This window comes from Vulpes vulpes, chromosome 3 (assembly GCF_048418805.1).
Source record: "Vulpes vulpes isolate BD-2025 chromosome 3, VulVul3, whole genome shotgun sequence".
In the NCBI taxonomy this organism is placed as follows: Eukaryota; Metazoa; Chordata; class Mammalia; order Carnivora; family Canidae; genus Vulpes; species Vulpes vulpes.
The window spans coordinates 55,619,286-55,643,566 of NC_132782.1; the positions used below are offsets into that span (position 1 = coordinate 55,619,286).

At 36.5% G+C, this 24,281-nt stretch overlaps 1 protein-coding gene across 8 annotated transcripts in view; it reads right to left on the reverse strand.

Annotated features, from left to right (window-relative positions):
• Nucleotides 1-24,281, reverse strand: part of MAP3K13 (mitogen-activated protein kinase kinase kinase 13) — a 172,163-nt gene that overhangs the window by 128,369 nt on the left and 19,513 nt on the right. The window contains exon 1 of one of the 8 annotated variants that reach the window (XM_072752522.1): nucleotides 12,949-13,101. The exons of the other annotated variants lie outside the window; for them this stretch is intronic. The gene's annotated coding sequence lies outside the window, so the exon portion shown is untranslated. Of the gene's footprint in view, nucleotides 1-12,948; nucleotides 13,102-24,281 lie in introns of those variants that run through there. 8 annotated transcript variants of the gene reach the window in all.

Sequence of the window (24,281 nt, forward strand, 5' to 3'; positions counted from 1 at the left end):
GTGAAATGTGGCCCTATATCAGGCTCCACGCTGAGCAGGGAATCTGCTCGAGATTCTCTCTCACTCTCTCCTTCTGCCTCTCCCCCCATTCTCTGCCCCTCTCTAAAATAAATAAATAAATAAATAAATAAACAAATAAATAAACAAACAAACAAACAAATCTTTTTAAAAAATACTCCTTTTCTCATTCAATTGACTTGTCGCCCTGGTCAAAACTCAATTGACCTTATGTGTGTGGGTCTATTTCTAGATATGCCATTTGGCTCCATTGATACATTCATCTACTCTCAGGACAATAGTTAATTGTTGGTAATAGTTAATAGCTTTATAGTTAAGATTTGAAATCACATACTATAAATCATCCAACTTGTTGTTCCTTTTTAAGATTGTTTTAGCTATTCAATATTCATTGCATTACCAGATACACTTTAGAATCAGCTTGACAATTTCTTCAAAGACACCTGCTGGAATTTTGATGGAAATTGCACTGATCTATAAATTTTAGGGAGAACTGGCATCTTAACAATTTTGAGTTTGATAACCCATGATCATGATTTGTGTGTGTGTGTGTGTGTGTGTAAGATTGATTGAATGATTGATTGATTGATTGATTGATTTAACAGTAGGCTCTATGCCCAAAGTGGGGCTTGAACTCAGGACGTGGAGATTAATAGTTACATATTCCCCCAACTGAGCCAGCCAGGTGCTCCCATGGTATTTATATTGAGCTTTAAATTCAGTCTTCTTTTTCTCAGAAATGTTCTGTAGTGTTCAGTATAGAGGTCCTTGTGCCCTTTTTAAAGATTTATTGCTAGGTATTTGATATTTTCAGTGATGACAGTTTCATCTATTTTCTAATTGTCTTAGCTGTTCTAATTATTTCTAATGCATTTTTTTATATTGACTGTGACCCTGCAATATTCAGTAATTAGTTCAAATAGTTTTTTAGAGATTCTACAGGGTTTTCTTTATATACAATCATATCAAATATAAATAATGACAGTTTTGCTTTTCTTCTGAACTCTGGCCTTTTATTTCTTTTTCTTGCCTTATCATACTGGTTCTGTATTAACCACTTAATATATATCATCTCATTTAATCTTTATAGCAACTCATTGTTATTACTATTTACAGGTACGAAAACTGAAACTCGGAAATGTTCAGTAACTTGTGCAATCAAGATTGCACAAATTCAACCCCAGGCTCTTATCCAAACCTGTACCAATGACTACCAGCTTATAAATTTAGAAAACTGAGAGACACAAAAGCAAAAAATGTTATCAAATTAATAATATGGAAAAAATCCAATCAAGGGCAAAGGATATAAACAATTCACAGGAAGAAAGGCAGGTTTCTTCTAAAAATGAAAAGATGTTCAACCCCACTCATAAGAGAAATACACATCAAAACAATTCTAAAATGGTGTAGCCACTATGGAAAACAGTATAGTAGTTCCTAAAAAATTGAAAAATAGAATTACCATGTGATCCAACAACCTCACTTCTAAGTATATATCCAAAAGAATTGAAAGCAGGACCTCAAAATGTTATCTTCACACTCATAGTCATAGCAGCATTATTCACAACACTCAAGAGGTAGAAACAATCCAAATGTTCGATAAAGAAAGTGTGGTATATAATAAAATATTACTCAGTCTTAAAAGGGAAGGAAATCCTGTCATTTGCTACGGCATAGGTGAAACTTGAGGACTTTACACTAAGTGAAATTAGCCAGTCACAAAAAGAAAAAACTGTGTGATTCCACTTAAATGAGGTATCTAAAGCAGTCAAACTCATAGAAACAGAAAAGAGAATGGTGGTGCCAAGGTCTGGAGGGAGGAGGAAATGAGGAGTTCTTATTTAGTGGGTATAGAGTTTCAGACTGGAAGGTGAACAAGTTCTGGAGATCGGTTTCACAACAACGTTAATATTATGTAATACCGTTGAACTGAACACTTAAAAATGGTTAAGACAGTGAATTTTATGTTATACGTTTTTCATCACAATTTGAAATTTAAAGATTATCTTAAAAAACTTTAACTCAAATTTTATTATGAATTCTAAAAAAAAAAAAAAAAACTATTCTGAAACCATTTCTTAACCTATCAGATTGGCAAAAGTCCAAAAGTCTGATAACTCTCTCAGTTGGCAAGGATATGGGAAACAGTACTTTTATTCACTGCTGGAGAAGTACAAATTGGTACAACTCCTATGGAAGGCAACTAAGCAATATTTATGGCATCTATTGACACAGCGATTATACTCTCTGAATTTAATCATAGAGATAAAACTCTATGCATGTATAAAATGATATGCAGAGGTTATGAATTTCAGCATTGTTTACAATAGGAAGATACTGGAAACAACCTAAATGCCCATTACTAGGTGACTGGTTAAATAAGTTACAGTATGTCCATACAGTGGAATATTATGCAAATGAGGACACTCTCCAAGTACTGACATGGAAAGAGAGTCAACATATATTACAAATTAAAAAATTAAGAACAGTATGTATAATAGTATTAGTAAAAAGAGAAAAGTAAGAATCTGTGTATACTTTTATATTTCCTTGCATATACACCAAGAAACTCTGGAAGAACACATGGAATAAAAATAACAGTAGTTTGGGGCCCTGAATGGGAACTAAATGGATAGGGGACTGGCTGGGGTAGGAAGACGTTTCCATGAAAACTTTTCTATGGGGTGCCTGGATGACACATTGGTTAAGCATCCAACTCTTGGTTTCGCTCAGATTATGATCGAGATCAAGCCCCACATCAGGCTCCAAGCTCAGTGTAGAGTCTGCTTAAGATGGTCTCTCCCTCTGCCCTTGCTCCCTGTGCATGCACACTCTCTCTCTAAAATAAATAAATAAACCTTTTTTTTTTTTAATTTTTATTTATTTATGATAGTCACAGAGAGAGAGAGAGAGAGAGGCAGAGACACAGGCAGAGGGAGAAGCAGGCTCCATGCACCGGGAGCCCGACGTGGGATTCGATCCCGGGTCTCCAGGATCGCGCCCTGGGCCAAAGGCAGGCGCCAAACCGCTGCGCCACCCAGGGATCCCTAAATAAACCTTTTTATTTAAAGTACACTTTTCTCTATTTTTTGGATTTGGAATCATGTGAATCAAAAAATTAAATAAAAATTCCAATTCTCAGGGTACCTGGGTGGCTCAGTGATTGAGCATCTGCCTTTGGCTCAGGTCATGATCCCAGGGTCCTGGGATCGAGTCCCACATCAGGCTCCCCACAGGGAGTCTGCTTCTCCCTCTGCCTATGTCTCTGCCTCTCTCTGTGCCTCTCGTGAATAAATAAAATCTTTTTTAAACACTCTCATTCTTAAAAATAAATTTTAATGGCACCAACTGATATGAATATATTCACAAAATGAATATTTACCACATACCTACTACATGTCAAGTAGGTACTATTTTGGACACTGCCAATATAGCACTGAACAAGACAAAGTTCTTGCTCCCTCATAGAACTTACATTCTAGTGAGAAGGATTAGATACATAGATGGATTTTATTTAAAAAATACACACACATACATAAATATAATTCTGAAAATAAATAGTATATATATTCAACTATATATCATATATAGTGTTTTTATGTGTGTATATATTTATAAAAATATATTTTTTTAATAAAATGAGTTAAATAGTGCCAAGTAGCTATTGCTAAAAGTCAATCAAGGTAAAGGAAGAGTGAGGTGGTGGAAGTCAGGTGGTGATCCCTCTGAAGAAGGAGGCATTTCAAGGAAGAAACAATAGAGGGGAAGAGCTTTCCAGGCAGCAGAGACCCTGCAGCATGAGAAAGTTTGATGTATTCCAGAAGCAACAGAAACACTTATGTAGCTGGAGCAAACTGTGTGAAGAGAACAGTGGTAGACAATGATGTGAAACAGATCTCACCGACCCCCTCAGAAGGCAGACCATGTGGGCTTTGTAGGGCAGGAGCAAGGATTTGGATGTTAGAAGCAGCTATTGAAAGTCTTTAAAAATATCTGAAAGGGACCCAGAAGGCTAGGAAGAAAGTAGAGTAGGAAGATCCAGATACAACTAGACCACACTCACATCAGTGTAAATAACGCAGAAAATGACCCAAAGACTGGCCGAATAAGCTCCACAACTAAATGGAAAGAAGAGGCCACATCAAAGAGGGTTGGAAGGGTGGAGATGCAGCAGGAAGCTAAAGGGATCCGTAGGACTGTCTGTCAGAGGCAGGGATTCGCAAACTCAGAGAAGGGAGAGAATAGACTAGGACGTTGGGGAGCCCGCATGGGGAAGATGAATCCCCATAATATTTGGCTTTGAAAACTAGAGGGACAGAGTTTCATGAATACTTACAACCAGCAGGACTTACAGCCTGGAATTTTAAAAAAATCTTAGTTTTGGGAGAACTTGAACAGTAATAGGAAACTGAGCCCCTGCCCTTAGAGTGATCGCACAACAAACAGCCCAAGGAGATGGAGCATAGAAGCAGTAGTGTAAAAAACACCTAGAGGCATATGGCAGGAAGAGTTATTTACTCATTTTATAGCCTATCCTGGAGTTAGGGACTGTGGGGAGACCCCTGCAGGAACAAAGGAGATGCAGGTGCCACTTTCCTCACCCGCCCCACCCCGCATAAATACATTGCCACCTGCAGGAACCAGACTAATACTGACAATTGCTACCTAGCTTGCTTACACAAAGACCTGTCCCTCTCTTTGGCCAAGCCTCCCTCAGTCTGTAACTGCCAGGTCCCCTCCCCAAAAGACCTAAACAAACTCTTGCAAACACCATGTCTCCTGACTCATGCACTTTCCAGGGCCTCAGTCCTGCCAACAGTAGTAGTGGGTCCCCTCTCACCGACCCCCTCTGCACACACCTTGTTAAAACTGCATGCCCCACACCTGTGTGTTTTACAGATCAACACAGCCGGCCCTGGTCCCGGCAACAGAGGGACATCCCTTCTTCTTGTGTCCAAACCTTGTGGGCACTGTAGCCCTGCCATAGAGCATGTTGTGTATCTGCCCCCTCCAATAAGCTTTTGGCTAGAGCCCATTCAAATCAGGACTACAAGTTTGACAGTGTGCAAGCAGCCCTGAAAGGGGCCAGCATCACTCCAAAGAGACTCTTGCCCTGAGGAAAGGGAAAAATAACCACACAAATGAGTCAGATGGTGGCCCCACAAATAGGCTGGGGCAGATAGCAGATGGTCTGACTTTAGGTCCCCTCCACCAATGAAAGCTTTTCAAAGGATAACACAGGGAAAGTGCCCTGCGGTTTGGTGCTACTGCATCTCTGGCAAACGCCTCGTCTGACTAAACTAAAGCCCAAGGCAGCCCCAAATTAGCCCACTAATAACAAAGGGATCAAACCCTGCACACAACAGTCAAAGAGAACCATTGAAGATGACTGGACAGAAGGAAAATGTGGCTCAGCTACAATAGCAGGGAGCATACAACACACATAGGAGACACTCCTCAAGAGCCATGTTCTGGTGAACAGAGGACATTGCACTGCAGGCCACTACAGGATCCCTTCTTCATAAGGCTACTACTTTCAAGAGCAGGAGACATAGCTGGCTTTCCTAAAACACAGAAACAGACATAGAGAGTTAGACAAAAGAAGAAGACAGAGGAGTATATCCAAATGAAAGAACAAAACAAAATCACAGCAAAAGAACTAAATGAAACAGAATAAGTAATATGCCTGGTAAAGAATTTAAAGTAATGGTCATAAAGATACTGACTGGACTTAAAAACAAGTGGAGGACATCAGTGAGACCATTAACAAAGAGACAAAAAGGAACCAATCAGAAATGAAGAACACAATAAATAATATTAAAAATACATTAGAGGCAATAAACTAAAGGAAGTAGAAGAATGAATCAGTAATCTGGAGGAAAGAGTAATGGAAAAGCTGAGCAGGTGAGAGAAAATGTTATGCAAAATGAGAATAAATTTAGGGAACTCAGCAATTCCATCAAGCATGATAACATTTGCATTATAGAGATCCTGGAAGAATAGAGATAAAGGGGGCAGACATTTTACTTGAAGAAATAATAGATGAACACTTGCCAAATCCAGGGAAGGAAACAAATTCAGATCCAGGAGGCACAGAGATCCCCAACAAAATCAACCCAAAGAGGTCCACACCAAGACACATAGTAATTAAAGTGGCAAAAAGTAGTGATAGAGAATTTTATTAATTTTTTTTAATTTTTATTTATCTATGATAGTCACAGAGAGAGAGAGAGAGAGAGAGAGAGGCAGAGACACAGGCAGAGGGAGAAGCAGGCTCCATGCACCGGGAGCCCGACGTGGGACTCAATCCCGGGTCTCCAGGATCGCGCCCTGAGCCAAAGGCAGGCGCCAAACCGCTGCGCCACCCAGGGACCCCTGATAGAGAATTTTAAAAGCAGCAAGAGAAAAGAAGACAGTTACATCAAAGGGATACCTTGTAAGACTATTAGCAGAAACTCTGCAGGCCAGAAGAAAGTGGAATGATATATTTAATGTGCTGAAAGGAAAAAATCTGCAGCCAAGAATACTCTATTCAGCAAAACTATCACACAGAATAGGAGAAATAGTTTCCCAGACAAACAAAAGTTAAAGAAAGTCATGACATTAAACAAGCCCTACAAAAAAATGTTAAAGGGGACTCTTTGAGTGGAAAGGAAAGATCATTAAGTAAGAATAAGAGGAGCAGGAAGCACAAAAGCAGTAAAAATAAGTATATCTGTAAAAATCAGTCAAGGGACTCACCAAAAAAGATGTAAAGTATGACACTAGATACCTAAAACATGGTATATGCAGAAGATGTTATGTACAAACATAATAGTAACCACAAATCAGTAAAGATATGCAAAGAATAAAGAGCAGAGAATCCAAGTATATCACTAAAGAAAGCCAATTTGTCATCAAAGGGAGCAAGAGAAGGAACAGAGAAGAACTATGAAAACAATCACAAAAATGTAATAAAATCAAAATAAATATATACCGATAAGTCATTACTTTCAATGTAAATGGACTAAATGTTCCAAACAAAAGACACAGGATGAGCAAATGGATTAAAAAATAAGACCCATCCAAATCCTGCCTACAAGAGACTGCCTATTTCAGACTTACAGATATATGCAAATTGAAAGTAAGGGGATGGGGAAACATTTATCATGCAAATGGATGTGAAAAGAAAGTCAGGATATCAATACTTAAAACAAACAAAATAGAATAAAAAAAGACTAAGAAGAGACAAAGAAGGACACTATATAATCATAAAGGGACAATCCAAAAAGAAAATAATAACAATTGTAAATATTTATGTACACAATATGGGAGCACCCAAATACATAAAAACTGTTAATAACAAACATAAAGGAACTAATCAATAGCAATAAAATAATAATAGGGAGCTCTAACACCCCACTTACATCAATGGACAGATCATCCAAACAGAAATCAACAAGGAAAAAAGTTTTGAATGATACACTGGACTAAACGGATTTAACAAATATATTCTGAACATTCCAACTGAAAACAGTAGAATACACATTTTTCAAGTACACATGGAACATTCTCCATAATAGATCACATATTAGGCTATAAAACAAGTCTCAACAAATTCAAAAAGATTGAAGTCACTCATGCATTTTTCTGACCACAACACTATAAAACTAGAAATCAACCACAAGAAAAAAATCTGGAAAAAAAAATCTGGAAAGGCCACAAGTATATGGAGATTAAATAACATGCTACTAAACAATAAATGGGTCAACCAAGAAATCAAAGAATAAATAAAAAATTACATGGAGACAAATGAAAATGAAAACACAACAGTCCAAAATCTTTGGGATGAGCAAAAGTAGTTTTAAGAGGGTAGTTTATAGCAATACAAGCTTACTTCAAGAAGCAAGAAAAATCTCATCTTATACCTAAAGGACTTAGAAAAGGAACAACAAACAAAATCCAAAAGGAAGGAAATAATAAAGATTAGATCAAAAATAAATGACATAGAAACTGAAAACAATAGAACAGATCAATAAAACCAGGAGCTGGTTCTTTGAAAAGATCAATACAATTTATAAACCTCTAGCCAGACTCTGAGAGAGAGAGACAGAGAAAGAGAGACAGAGAAGACTCAAACAAAATCATAAAGAGGAGAAATAACAGACACCACAGAAATATAATTGTAAGAAAATATTATTTTAAAAACTTTTATAGCAACAAATTGGATAACCTAGAAGAAATGGATGAATTCCTAGAAAGATATAATCTACCAAAATTGAAACAGAAAGAAATAGAAAATTTGGAGACCGATTATCAGCAGTGAAATTGAATCAGTAAGCAAAAAACACCCAACAAACAAAAGTCCAAGACCAGATGGCTACACAGATAAATTCTACTAAACACTTAAAGAGTTAATACCTATTCTTCTCGAACTCTTCCAAAACATAGAAGAAGGAAAGTTTCCAAATTCATTCTATGAGGCCAACATTAACCTGATACAAAACCAGATAATAAAGACACCATCAAAAAGAGAACTACAGGCCCATGCCAGGGATGAACATACATGCAAAGATCCTCAACAAAATATTAGCAGCCTGAATCCAACAATGCATTAAAAAAAAGTCATTCACCATAATCAAGTGAGATTTTTTTCCCAGGATACAAGGGTGGTTTAATATCCATAAATCAATCAACATGATACATCACATCAACAGGAGAAAGGATAAAAACCATATGATCATTTCAATAGATGCAAAAGAAGCATCTGACAAACTACAACAACCATTCATGATAAAAACCTTTGATAAAGTAGGTTTAGAGGGAACATATCTCAACATATTAAAGGCACTATATGAAAAACCCATGTCTTACACCATCCTTGATAGGGAAAAACTGAGAGATTTTCCCCTAAGGTCAGGAAAAAGACAAGGATTTCCACTCTCACCATTTTTATTCAACATAGTACTGGAAGTCCTAGCCACAGCAATCAGACAAGAAAAAGGAATAAAACGTATCTCAATTGGTAAGGAAGAAATAAAATTTTCATTATTTGCAGATGACATGATAATGTATGTAGGAAACTTGAAAGACTCCAACAACTACTAGAACTGATAAATGAATTCAGTATGGTCACAGGATACAAAATCAATGTACAGAAATCCACTGCATTTCTATACAATAATGAAGCAGCAGAAAGAGAAGAAAACAATCCCATTTACAATTGTACCAAAAATAATAAAATAACTAGCAAAAAGCTTAACCAAAGAGATAAAAGACCTGTACTCTGAAAACTACAACACACTGATGAAACAAATGGGAAGACATTTCATACTCACGGATTGGAAAAACAAATATTGTTAAAATGTCTATACTACCCAAAGCAATCTACAGATTTAATGCATTCCATCCAATACCATTTTTATAAAACTAGAATAAATAATCCTAAAATTTGTATGGAATCACAAAAGACCCCCAATATCCAAAGCAATCTTCAAAAATAAAACTGGAGATATCAAAATTCCAGACTTCAAGTCATGTTATAAAGCTGTAGTAATCAAACAAGTATGGTACTGGCAACAGAACAAAGAGCCCAGAAATAAACCTATGATTATATGGTCAATTAATCTTCAACAAAGCAGGAAAGAATACCCAATAGGAAAAAGACAGTGTCTTCAACAAATGGTATTGGGGAAACTGGACAGCTACATACAAAAGAATAAAAGTGGACCACTCTCTTATACCATATACAAAAATAAACTTGAAATAGATCAAAGACCTAAATGTGAGACCTGAAACCATAAAAACCCTAGAAGAGAGCCCAGGCAATAATTTCTCTGACCTCAGCCATAACAACATCTTTCAAGATATGTCTCCTGAGGCAAGGGAAACAAAAGCAAAAATAAACTGTTGGGACTACATCAAAATAAAAATCTTCTGTACAGCAAAGAAAACAACAAAACTAAAAATAACCTACTAAATGGGAGAAGATATTTGCAACTTACATATCCAATAAAGGGTTAGTATCCAAAATATATGATGAACTTCTACAACTCAACACCAAAAAAATAATAATAATTCAATTAAAAAATGGGCAGAAGACATGAACAGAAATTTCTCCAAAGAAGACCTATAGATGGCCAACAGACACATGAAAACACACTGAATATCACTCATTAAATGCAAATCAAAACCACAATGAGATACTACCTCATACCTGTTAGAAGGCTAAAATCAAAAACTCAAATAAGAGTTGGTGAGAATGTAGAGAAAAAGCAACTCTTGTGCACTGTGGGTGGGAATGCAAAGCGGTACAGCCATGTGGAAAACAGTATGGAGGTTCCTCAAAAAATTAAATAGAATATGATCTGATAATTGCACTACTGGGTATTTATCCAAAGAATATAAAAACACTAATTTGAAAGGACAGACATACCTCTATGTTTATATATATTATGTAAATAACATATAACGTAGAAAAATATAAAAATTTATATACACTAATAAAGTTATATATTTATATGTAAATAAAACAGTATGGTACTGGGACAAGATTATTTATTATTATTATTACTTTATTCATGCATAGAAAAGGATGAAATCTTACCATCTACAACAACATGGATGGATCTTGAGAGTACAATACTAAGCAAAATAAGCCAGTAAGAGAAAGAGAAATACTATATGATTTCACTCCTATGTGGAATTTAAGAAACAAAGCAAATGAACAGAGAAAAAGTAGACAAACTAAGACTCTTAACTATACTGAACAAACAAATGGTTATCAGAGAGGAAGGGGGTGAAACAGGTGAAGGAAATTAAGACTACACTTATCCTGATGAGCACTGAGTGAGTAATGTATGAAATTGTTGAATCACTATTATATACACTTGAAGCTAATATAACATTGTGTTAACTACACTGGAATTAAAAAAAAAAAAAAAGAAAAAGCAAAGGAGCAGCCTTCCCCACCCAGCTCTCCTTTTGGGAGGGGTCAGGAGACACCTGTGGATGAGGAGAGCACCATGTGTGGCTCAGAGTTTGTTTGAGGTCTCAAGTCCCTTCCATCTGGGAGCAGTGAACCAAGGTTTTGTCTGTGGCCTTGTGTCCTTTCCTAGAGCCCAAGGGACTTTCACCCAGACCTCAGGATTGGATAGAATCCGAACTATAAAAATGTAACAATTAAAAATAGAAAAAACATACCATAAGAGACTCTTTGGAGTCCATACCATTAGAAACAAACTGAGTGTTGCTAGAGGAGAATGAGGAAGGTAGGATGGGGAAACTGGGTGATGGGCATTAAGGAGGGCACATGATGTAATGAGCACTGGGTATTATATGCAACTGATGAATCACAGCTCTACCTCTGAAACTAGTAATACACTATATGAAAACTGAACTTAAATTTAAAAATAAATCTAAAAAATAGGAAAACAAATGAAAAACCATTGAAAAGGTCTTGATTTAAGATTCAGCCAGTACACATCTGTATGGCCTTCCAGGTGTTTAAAGACCAAAATATTTCAAATCACAGTAGGAAACTGCTGGTTCCCTGGTAATAGTGTCACCTGCCATGCTGACTCCCTTCCTAGGACCCTTTTCCTGCAATTTGTGCCCCCAAAACCAACAACCATATGTAACCTGGCCCAGGAGAGGCTATTGAGTGGGAGAAGTTAGCTCAGGAAGTCATTGAGATTCAGCAAGCTAAAGGGTGAGTAAAGGTTTCACTTCATTATAGTCCTAGGATCCACTTAGGGTAATGTATCTTGGGCTTCTAGCCCACCAAAGGTCAGTTGGGGTCCAACACCATCATGTGGGCTCCTGCTCGGTGCTGCAGGAATGTGAGGCAGGCTAGAGAAATAGACTGTCCCTGAGATCAGAGGTGAAGGCAGAGGAAAGGGGAAACCCAGTGTACTTCTACATAAACAATCTGTGTCCTCAGCACCCCTCGATGCTTTGAAGGGCTACTGGCTAACAGCCAGTCTTTATAACTAATATATATTAAAGACATCAAACTTTGCTTCTAGATTCAAAGTCACAAAATTGTCCTGTAACCAGGAGTTGTTTTTTGTTGTTGTTGTTTTGTTTTGTTATTTAAATACACGTGGCAAAAGAGAAGTAGAAAATAACTTCTCCAACACCAAATGCAACCTTAACATTCTCATAGCTGCAGTCAAGAAAGTCAATGTTTGGTTAACAATGTGTGCTGTTCCTGAAATCTTGATCTCAACACAGAACTGCAACAGCTGAGATGTAACAATTTCAATTTCATATAGGAAATTTATTTTACAGCCTATTGTACTGGGAATTGAGTGTGAAAAATCAGTACACGTCAAAATCTTAAAAACAGATTTCTCCAAAGTTGCATGAAATTCCTAAAGCTGCTTGCCATTTCCACTGACTTCACAGAGTCCCTATTTGAAAACACTTTATGCTGCTCTTAAATCTAGGCTCTCAACAGTTTACTACACTGTATTTGGTTCTACTTTATTCTCATTCACTTCATTTCTTTGAACCACAAAACCTATGTCTGAAAGTATCACCTATTTGCTAACATAAACTTGTAACACGAACCTAAACTAAAGGAAAAGCCGCTGGAAAGAGCGTGGGGGAGAAATCTAAGCACTACCTAGAAATAATCTCTGGGCACCAGATACATATTTGCTCACTTTTATTTTCTGACGGTAAACATCTTCACTTAACCAAAGACAAGACATTAAAAACCATCTTATGCAAGCAGCACCTGTCTTAGCAGAATACTTGCTGAAAATTTCACGGTTTTCCTTTTCCTTTTTTAAAATAAAACTACTTGTGAAATGCTGAAACTGTCTTTCAAGTGGATCTACTTACACAGGATTTAGCACCCAGCAGGACCTTAATTTAATCTTCAGTGGGAATTATTCCCACAATCTTTTTATATTCGAATATATTAAAAAAAAATAAACTACTTACAGCACAGCAAGCTGAAATCTGGACCGACAGCATGAAACTACCGGCAGCCGCCTATTTCCTCACAGACTAAACTTTGTTCCCTTCCTGGCTGTTTCTGGATCAGGTTCACACAGATACACATTTACTCGGCCCTGGAAGCTACCACCCAGGAGCGAGGTGGGAGGGTCTGTTAATTTAACTACTGCTTGACCACCCCTCCTCCGCAGCTTCTTTAAAGGTCAAGTTCAATGTGTTTAAAGAGACAAATGCAAAGATCATAACAGAAAACCTGAAAAATCTCAAAACCTCTGATGGCTGGGCCTTGGTTTTAGAGGACTTTTTTTCCCCATATATTCGTGGGGGGTGGGGGGCAAGGAGACTAATATAGTTGTCCTCTCAGCTTCAAAAACTATGCTTTCTCCCCTTAATAAAAGTTTTCTCTCCTCCTCAGAATCTGTAATGTTGTGCAGTCATGGCAAAAAGAGGCCAGAAAGTTGCTTCTCTACCATAGTCCCCACCACCTCCATTCTCCCTCTTTTCTCAATCAGGGAATGCCTTAGAGTTCTTGTTAAACTTTAGTTCTTTTCTGACATCAAAACCACCTGCTTACCTAAGAGTAAAGTGAGAACCTGGGTCCCCAATTCTGTTCTTTGCGAGATAAAACGTTATGCTGCTTCATCCCCTTCCACGTCCCTAAGCTTCTTTCCCTTCTGAGCTACTATATTTCTGTAATTTGTAGCATTAGCCATTGAAGCAGAAACCATTTATTATGCACTTACTGCACTAATCACTTTATAAACATTATCTCATTCTCTCCTAGGCAACATATTTGGGGATCATCTTCAATTCTTCTTAATCTGCTTCTCTATCCAATTAGCCCCTTCACTATCCTGCTGATCCTCTGCAATAAGAACTGTGGTAGGCAAAACAATGGTCCCCCACAAAAAATGTCCATTCTCTCATCACCAGAATGTGTGAATATGTTACTTTACATGGCAAAGGGGACTTCGTCAATGTGGTTAATGTTAAAGACTTTGAGATGGGGAAATTATCCAGATGGAGCCAATCTTATACAAATCCTTTAAAAGCAGTGAGTCTTTCCCAGCTGTGGCCAGAGAGAAGCAATGTGAAGACTGGACTTGCTTCTGCTGGTTTTGAAGGGGGACGGAGGGGGCCGCTAGAAGCTGGAAAAAGGAAAAAAGACCCTCTTCTAGAGCCTCCAGAAAGGGATGCAGCCCTGATGATACCTTGGTTTTAGCCTATTGAGATCTGCGTTGATTTTTGACCTCGGAACTTTAAGGTAATAAAACCTGTTGTTTTGTTGTTTTAGGTCACTAAATTTGTGATATTTCATTATGACAGCAATAGAAAAATAATACAGGTAATTTCAAAATTAATTTCCTTTGAAAATACAATACCTAGAACTGAATAGTATACTCCAAATGATTTCTGATGAAGAAAAAATAATTTTGGAACTACTCAATTCCTTAATCTGATGCTATAAATTTATAAATTATAAATGCAACTTAAGATTTAAAATTTTTTTAAAGATTTTATTTATTTATTCATGAGACACAGAGAAGGAGAGGCAGAGACATAGGCAGAGGGAGAAGCAGGCTCCATGCAGGGAACCTGATGTGGGATTCCATCCAGAGACTCCAGGATCACGCCCTGAGCTGAAGGCAAGCATTTAACCACTGAGCCATCCAGGCGTCCCTAAGATTTAAATTTTAACATATTCTTAAGTCGGTGGACTTTTTGTCATACAAACTACATCAAACCAGCTACCTGACTGACTCTACCCTCATTCTTTCTTTCAATTAATTTTGGAAATGAAATGCAGAGCTTTATATTCAACACAACTAAAAAATTTCACCTTATTGGGTTAGCCCATCCTTCCAAACTATTAAGATATGTTGAATCATGCCTCTGTACTGTCATAGGAATAATCCTTTTTAAGCCTAACTGCATTTACTTAATTCCCATGTATTCATCAAATTATTAGTAAATAAATATTGAGCAGTCAAGATCAAGAACAGAGTTCTGATATGGAGAACAGAGTTCTGTTACTAGAGCCTTTAAATTTCACATTGATCAATAAATCAAAACTTTGGTTATACAAGTTCAATCAGCTACAAAACAACCTATTCTCATACAGCTTACTTTTTCTAAAAAAAAATTTCTCTAACCTGTCAAGAGAATGAAACAATTTAATAGATAAAGACATGTCCACAGCATATTAGAACTCTACTGGAAATGGAGATGTAGTAAGTTTGATAGGAGCAGTTTTTTTTTTTTTTTTGTAGTTAGGTGCTGTCTCTAAATGATTAACATTTCTTTTTTTTTTCCAGAGTTTATAAACTATCATTTCATTAATTCTTTCTAGAAGTCTACCTGAAGTTAAAAGAAAGTTTATTCAACTGAGTGAAGTGACAACTTCTGTCTCAGAAGAGGAGGTAAGTGGATGCAGGGAGAAGGGGGACACTATGGAAAAAGGCATGGTGGAAGGAATGAGCACCATGTGCCATTGGGAGAGTATAAAAACCAGACTGGTCAGAGCGATAGTGGTTGTTGGAAAGTAGTATGAACTGGGGTTGAGACATATGATGTAAAGTCTTGAAAAGAGGACTAGGATTTCACCTTAATATCAGAAAATAGAAAGAACTAAAAGATTTTAAGGGAAAAAAACCTAAATGAATGCTTTAATGACCTAAATGAATGCTTTAATGACCTAATTGAAAAATGGGCAAAGAATATGGATAGTTCACAAAAGAAAGTGTAAATGGCTCTTAAATATGTGTAAAGACACTCCACCTCATTTGTTATAAGAGAAATGCAAATTTAAAGTACACTGACATAATTTTTAGCTACATCTTAACCCATCATATCGGCAAAATTCAGTCTCATAAGACAACACTGGTGAGCCTACACGGAAATAATGGAAGATAAAATGGTGGAAACTCTCTAAAATGCAAACTGGCAATCAAATTATAAACGCATATACTCCTTCACCCAGCAATAACTAAAAATCTGCATGTGTAAAATGACATCTATTCATGGATATTCAATATAGCATTATTTACAAAAGTAAAAGATGTCAATCAGTAGGAAACTGGCAAATCAAATAACAGAACAGATACCCAATAGCATACTGAAATTTTAAAAATAGGCAACTTTGTGTTACTGAGGAAAAAGTGATGAAATTATACCAAGTTAAATATAAAGAGCAGTATGTTTAGAATGTAGTATATTTGTGTATGTTTGGAAGTGTGTGTGTGTACTCAGAGACTCTTTTAGGAAGAATATCCAAGAAACCAGAAATAATGGGTTGTCTTTAGGGAAGAGACGATATAGTTACATTTCAGAGGTAGGAAGGAAACTTCTATATCCTTTTTGTCCTTTGTAAATTCTTACCAAAGTTGGTATTACCTATTTAAAAAATTGATAGATATGCTAAATAGCAATGCTGCATCCTGAAATAGAAATAATACAGTAGTAAAAAATCTGGAAAACTAAGTCTGGATTTTAGTTAATAGTCATGCAACAATGTTACTTTCTTAATTTTAACAAATGAGCCACAGTTATAAAAAATATTAAGTTAACATCAGAAGAAACTGGGTGAAGGTACTATTCTTACAGCTTTTTATGAATGTAAAATTATCTCAAATAAAAAAATTATTAAAACAAGAAATAGGGGATCCCTAGGTGGCTCAGCGGTTTGGTGCCTGCCTTTGGCCCAGGCATGATCCTGGAGTCCCGGGATCGAGTCCCACATCGGGCTCCCTGCATGGAGCCTGCTTCTGCCTCTGCCTGTGTCTCTGCTCCTCTCTCTATGTCTCTCATGAATAAATAAATAAAATCTTTTTAAAAAATAAAAATAAAATGAAATAAACTGGGGCGCTTGAATGGTTCAGTCGGTTAAGCATCTGCCCTTGGCTCAGGTCATGATCCCCAGATGGGGCTCCCTGCTCAGCAGGGAGTCTGCATCTGTCTCCTTCTGCCCCTCCCACCCCCTCTGCTCATCTCACTTGCTCTCTCTCTCTCTGTCTCTCTCAAATAAATAAATTATTTATTTAAAAAAATGTTTTAAGTTGTTAGGGTAGCTGCAGTGGCAATGGTTTGTAGAGAGGAGATTAGAACCAAAGATGCTAGATGGGAACCTGTGGGAGCAATCTTGGCATGAGGTGCATTAGGGTAAAAGTCATGAAAATACAATGAAATGAACTAATGCAGATATGAGATACATTTCAAAAGAAAAAAATGAACAAAATATTTGCAATAGCAGAGAGCAGAGATAAGATCAGCAATACCAGTAGCAAAAGATGAAAATGAGAGGAGGCATGAGATTCAGTTCATCATTCAATAAGTATTTGCTGGTACCATCCATGCTAGGCTCTGTGCAAGGCCCTGGGAATGTGAGTGAATTTATAAATGCCAAGAATGAAGTGGCCCTAAAATGTCTAAGTTCAATTGTTCCAAAAGGCATCTGGATATTATAGGGTGAGTGTTCCAGTGAGAGGACAGAAGATAGCTAAGAAAGGTGACAGGGACGGAGGAAGGAGAAGTTAAAACTGAGCTGTGGGGAAGAGAGGAGTAGCAAAGAAGTCAGGGTAGGAATGGTCAAAAGGTATTGAAAATAAACAGGTTAGGGCAATTTCCCGGAAACAAATGAAAGAAAGACCAAAGAAGGTTTCCATTAAATGCACTGTTCAAGACAGGAGGATCTACAAAAGTCCACAAGACAGATAAAGAGAGAAATCCTTGATGGCAAAGGAGGTCTCTCTGAACTTTTTCACTTTCAGTAAAGCCTAAATGGAACCCGGATTACAGAAGTCAAAATTTTCTTACAAGAAAACACTTAAAATTTAAAGGTCTTTAGGAAATGGGATTACATTTACTATCCTGCTTCTCAAACTGAGGTATTTGAAACCACAGAGTAGATATGTAGGCAACATCAGTTTTATTTGGAGGAAAATTTATTGAAACAGAAGAATACAAAATTTGCATGAGTTCTGAAGACAAATCCTGAAATTTCAAGCATAGAATATCTTTATAGGAGGTCACCTCCCTACTTCTAGGGCTACAAATTCATTCTCCACTTCTTTTTTTTTTTTTTTTTTTACTTATGATAGTCACACAAAGAGAGAGAGAGAGAGATGCAGAGACACAAGCAGAGGGAAAAGCAGGCTCCATGCACCGGGAGCCTGACGTGGGATTTAATCCCGGGTCTCCAGGATCATGCCCTGGGCCAAAGGCAGGCGCTAAACCGCTGCGCCACCCAGGGATCCCATTCTCCACTTCTTTAAAGGGATTTTGGGTAGAGATCTGAGCACTGATATAATGGCCAGCTATATTGAAATGTATCCTTGCTATTGAAATTCAGGATGCCTATAATTTAAAAAAAAATAACTTTATGAACTATGGCCTCACATGGCAAATTACAATAAGTATTTCACATTCCAAGAAGAAAAATAATGAACAAAATCTTGAGTTTATCATATTTATCACTGTTTTCTATTGCTATTTTGTAACCATATATTAATCCTTTATGTCTGTAGCTAGAGTTTAGCTAAATGCTTAGACAGAAGTCACTGTGCTAATTATACTCAAATGCCTATCAGTACTACTTGAGAATGTTGCATACATGATATACTAAGTACCAACCAATACCACATGCATGCATACATATGTACATATCTATATAATTTATATATGTAGATATTGTGGTGTACACACACATACTATAAACATAGGTTATTGCTAATACAAGAATTGGTGACTGCTAATTTATATAAAAACAACTAAAATCCTGCCTATGTGTAGTACACAGTATTCCAGTAAAAGGGGAGTGCAGTTTTCATATGTAATTCATACCAAGTAAATTGTAACTCTGCCAAGTAAATTATAATGTTACTTTGGCATGAGGTCATCATAAACCAGGCTAAGCATAAATTTGAAAGCTTTCCTCCGATTTTTTCCAATTATTTTTAAACATCCCAGTCTACAGGCCACAAGGCAATACCTCCCACCAAGTAAATTTTTTTTATATATATATCTTTTGTGTGAAAAAGCCATTAGAGCAGTAACAGTGTAGTAAAATACAGGAGTTTCTTGAAAATGTTATGGAAAAACTATGTAGGGATTTTTATAAAATCAATTCTCTAGTCTAATGTCATCTGAATGGAGAAATTATCATTGTTTATTATCCAAATCAATTCTGGTATTTAGACATTCTTACTGTTTAAAAGAAAATCAATTTTAAGAATCATTAAAAAACCCCAGTTTCTTTTATAAGTGTTTGGTTTTTAAACTAAAAGTTATGTAGCAAATAGCTCTCATATTCCATCTTGTATACAATGTCTGAAACTACTTCTCAAGGCTAAGAAATAAAAAGCTAATGCAACACTAAACCTGGAAGACAGAATTACAGCTCTCACAAGTATATTAGTTCAGGCTGTTGGCTTTCATGAGTAACAACAACTCTGGGGGCATGTTATCACTTCTTAACATCATCCATGGCCTATAACTCTCTGCTGTCACACTGTAAAGGAGTCTTGACATTATCATATTTTGAGAAAGCAAATCTGAATTGACATTCTAAGAATAATAAGTTATTTTCTTTTCCTATTTGACCTTTATAATTATGAGATTGACAGAATTCCCAATGTTTCCCTTTTCATCTCAAATATATATTCATGGAATGTGAATTCATACAAGCACTTTGAATGTCAGGTAAATGGAATTATTAATTCCACTACGCAATTTGGTATTACCTAGAAGAGCTGAAGCAACTCAACTCCCTAGCAGAGCTTCTCAATTGCTGTGCCCTGGTATGCAATGAACACGTTACATGTGTGCCCAGATATGGATCTCCTCAGCTCTCCAGCCAACTAGAGGCTCTCAGGCCAGAGACATAGCTTCATTCTTTTAATGCAGTCTACGGAACAAATATTTCCAACATTGTCTATGTGTGCCATGACAGGCAAAAGGTTGAGAAACATTAATAGAGAAGTCTTCTGCCACATGTGTAGCAGATATAGATGCAGAAATATATGTATACACAGAAGCAATGTTTGTAGTACCTAAAAACTGGACCATCTCAAATGTCTATTAATCACTTAATCTGCCAATAATGCAATATCCTACAACAGTGAAAACTAGTGAGCAACAGCTATATGCGTCGACATAGATAAATCTAAGACTCTAATGCTGATTTTCAGAAGACAGGAAGGCCCAGAAAAACACATACAACATGATTCCATTTTAATGAAGTTCAAAACACAGAAAACTAATCAATATACTGTTTGGGGCATATAGTATGTGATTAAAAAAAAACACTGAAAAAAATTCAGAACTTTAGTTAACTCTGAGGGAGCAAGAGAAGACAGGGGTATACAGAAGATATTAGAGGGAAAGATAATAATGCTTTTTAAAAACTGAGCTACAGGAAAACACGTTTTCCATAGTTATTCCATAAGCCTTACATACATTTTATGGACATTTGTATCTACTCAATCTTTAGTAAGCATCTTTTATAAAAGCTCTACTTTGTCCAAAAATAGTGAATGCATCTGTCATCACTGCAACATTATGAGGTACATGGAATCGTCCAGATAGAAAGCATGAAATTATACAGAATGTTGGTCAGACACTGAACCTTTCACAAAGGCCCTACAGACTCCACATGTGTGTGCAACAATACAAGATTTGAAAGCTATACAATAATTAAAATTAAAACTAAATTTAATATGCTATGATTTTATGAGGTGCCATATGTGCAAATTTTAACATTAACTAAAATATGGATTTAAAGAATCAGGACTGAATAAACTGTCAGCCTATGAATGAATAACTGCTCTTGCAATTTTCTAAACAGTCAACGTTTCATTGTGTATTTAGACCACACAAAAGACATTTACAGAATGACAATACTTTAATTCATCATGTATATCCAGCAATGTTTGCTTAGTCAAATGCCTGTCTGTTTGTCAATGTCATTTAAGGGCAGGTTTATAGAGCTTTAAGAGCAAGAACTGGGTCTGTTTCAACTGATATGACTACCAAGGAAAGCACAATGAAAACATTTTAAGAATTCCTGCCTGTCTTCTGTCTCCTTGTATTTTAAGGGCTAAGCAGTAAGAAAGCTATTTTTCTAAGCATTGGATATTTTGAAAAATGCAGAAGAGATAATAGATCGCAAAGATATAAACTTAAACTCCAAATTAATTAAATCTATTATTTTTGGTTTGAAATATAAAAGAAATCCAGGTTGAGCTCTCCCCTTTAAAAAAAAAAAAAAAAAAACACCTAACAGTAGATAAGTTAATGTTTACACAAAGGCAATTTTTTTCCGTTTGCTTTTTTTTTAAAAGTTCAAATGGGTGAATGACCTTGCTGGAATTCCCCGTCAGTTCCAGAGTATCTATCTGGAAGTTTCAAATAGAAACCGCTTTCACATGATACACTAGAAAGGTATGCCAAGTGGTATCTGTCTCTCCACCTTGAACCTGGATGTTATATAACAGATGAAGCAATAAACTTCACATAAGATGAAAGGCTTCTTTTCCCCGTTAGGCCATTTACGATCATTTAGACATATTTGGCATTATATATTCATAGGGTCAATTATACACAGAAAACCTTCATATATTTATGCAACTCAGGAAATTTGCCGTTGATACAGCTTCAAGCTATCAAAGGCCAATTTTTAAGCATATCAAACACTGGATCAAGTGAGAATCTGAGCCCAGAATTAACTCCTATGACTCTTAAACACTGGTTATACAAATAGCATAACTACCTTAAAATCTAGATAATATAAGGCATTTTTATTTTTGCTTTATTTTGGAATTTCTAAAAATACCTATTTTCACTGGATTTATTGTGAAAGGCTTGGAGGAAACCTGTCTTTTCTAGTCTGTGGCAATTACAAAACTAACTTGAAGCCACCAAAAACTAATAGTCATAAGCAATGGTGGGGATGATTTAGGACAGAAACAAAAGATTTCACCAACAATAAAATTTCCCCACACCCCTCAGTTTCCCTCACTTTCAGAAGATGAAAATACTATTATGTTGCACGAGATTTCAGCCCAGTCACCTACCCTGTTCTCAAAAAGCTGGTTCAGGACAAATAAAACTTAAACATTTTACAATCTCAGTTTGTAAAGAATTTATCAGTTTCTGAGAGGTTGAAATGAAGGGTAGAGTGAATGGGGAAAGATTATCTCGGTAAGTTCAGCAGAGGAAACACTGCATGTGAACATTGTCCCTAGACTATCTCAATACCATTATATCATAGTGCCTGGAATCATCTCAATATTACTAGTTTTTTTTTTTTATTTTTATTTATGATAGTCACACATAGAGAGAGAGAGAGGCAGAGACACAGGCAGAGGGAGAAGCAGGCTCCATGCACCGGGAGCCCGACGTGGGATTCGATCTCGGGTCTCCAGGATCGCACCCTGGGCCAAAGGCAGGTGCCAAACCGCTGTGCCACCCAGGGATCCCCAATATTACTAGTTTTTAAAAGAATTTTAGGGCAGCCCAGTGGCTCAGCGGTTTGGCGCCGCCTTCAGCCCAGGGCCTGATCCTGGAGACCCTGGATCGAGTCCCAAGTTGGGGTCCCTGCATGGAGCCTGCTTCTCCCTCTGCTTGTGTCTCTGCCTCTCTCTCTCTCTCTCTCTCTCTCTGTGTGTGTGTGTGTGTCTCATGAATAAACAAATAAAATCTTAAAAAAAAAAAAGAATTTTAACTCATTAGTATGACATCAAAATAGTTTCAGGATAGAATTAGAGGCCATTCAATTGTTCCTCCTATCCAAGCTATGTTTCCTGTCCCAACCTACCTCCAGTTAAGATGGAACAGTAAAAGGGATAGTAAATCAGTGCAATCCTGATTTTTCAGATGAAGCTAAACTCTAAGTGTGACGGTTGGGGGCAGGGAGGGAAGAAAACTTGGATAATTCAATTGGTTCTCTCAAGTATTTCCCCCTTCCATCTCTACTTCCCTACTCCCATCTAGTTAGCAAAGAGAAAAAAATAAATAAAATTTCTGCTATTAGTTTGGAAATGTTAATAAGTTATGTAACATAATTCATAATTATATACTAACCTTTACATTCCAAAATGCTTTCTTTGAAAGTAATGCAATATAGACAGAGGTCTTAAAAGATATTGGTAAAAGCGATGGCATCTTGGGGGAGGGAGGGGATTTTAAGAACATCTTTTATGATTTTTAATATATTTGAGCCTAAATATATTAAAAATATATTTTTGGCTCAAATATATTTATAACAACAACAAAAAAAAAAACCCAGTAAAGTTATTTTCAATTTGCAAAACAAAAATATAAGCTATTCAATGCAAAGGTTTCTATGTGATGTTACCCATCAAACAGTAAACTCTTAAACTCAAAATCAAGAAGTATTTTGACTTCTAGGATATAATTTCATTTTCACAAATAAGGGAGAATACATCCAGCGCCTTTTTTTGTTGTTGTTGTTCAGGGCTTTCTGTTCTTGACCTCCTTCATCCTCATGACTCCCACGTTGTTATCTTCTGCTCAGACTTCTCTTTTCTATGGTTAGTTTTGAAATTTCTTAACCAAAAACACAGCAATAGCTAATATATATTAAGCCAGGCATTGCTCTGAACACTTTACCTAATCAATTTAATCCTCACAACAACCCTGGGAGAGATTTCCAGTTTAAAAATATACTGTTATCCTCACTTTACAGATAAGGACCTAGAAGCAGAGGTGGTTAATATCCCATTTGCAACAGGGCACAGTAGCACAATTTCTATTTAAGTTTTTATTTGTTTTTAAGGAAGTATTCCCAGAGGAATGATACATGGAGGGAAAGGATATGTGATTGTGTTATTTTCATTACGTAACTCCATGTTTTTTTCCAAGATTTTTGTAAAGTAGTGATTCTCAACTTATTGTCTCTGGGCCACCAGCATCACCATTATATGAGTACTTGTTAGAAATGCAAATTATCAGGTCCCACCCAGACCTACTCAATCAAGAACTCTATTGTAAGGCCGAGCAATATGTTTTTGTTCATACATGCACACATATGTGCTTTTTGTTAAGTTACTCTTCTGGGGTGATTCTGATGCATGTTGAAGTTTGAAAACCATTGTTCTAATCGGTAATATAGCCATCAATTATGCAAAAGATCTCATTTGGCCACATATTTCATATATTGAGGTATAACTGCCTATTTTTTACTAATTTTATTGCATCTCTTGGAAAGGGGCACTCATTTGCATTCATTCCATGCACACTTATTAAGCACTTACTATGTGCTTGAGAATGAGTGCTCAAAGAACTACCACTCTAGTTAGGCA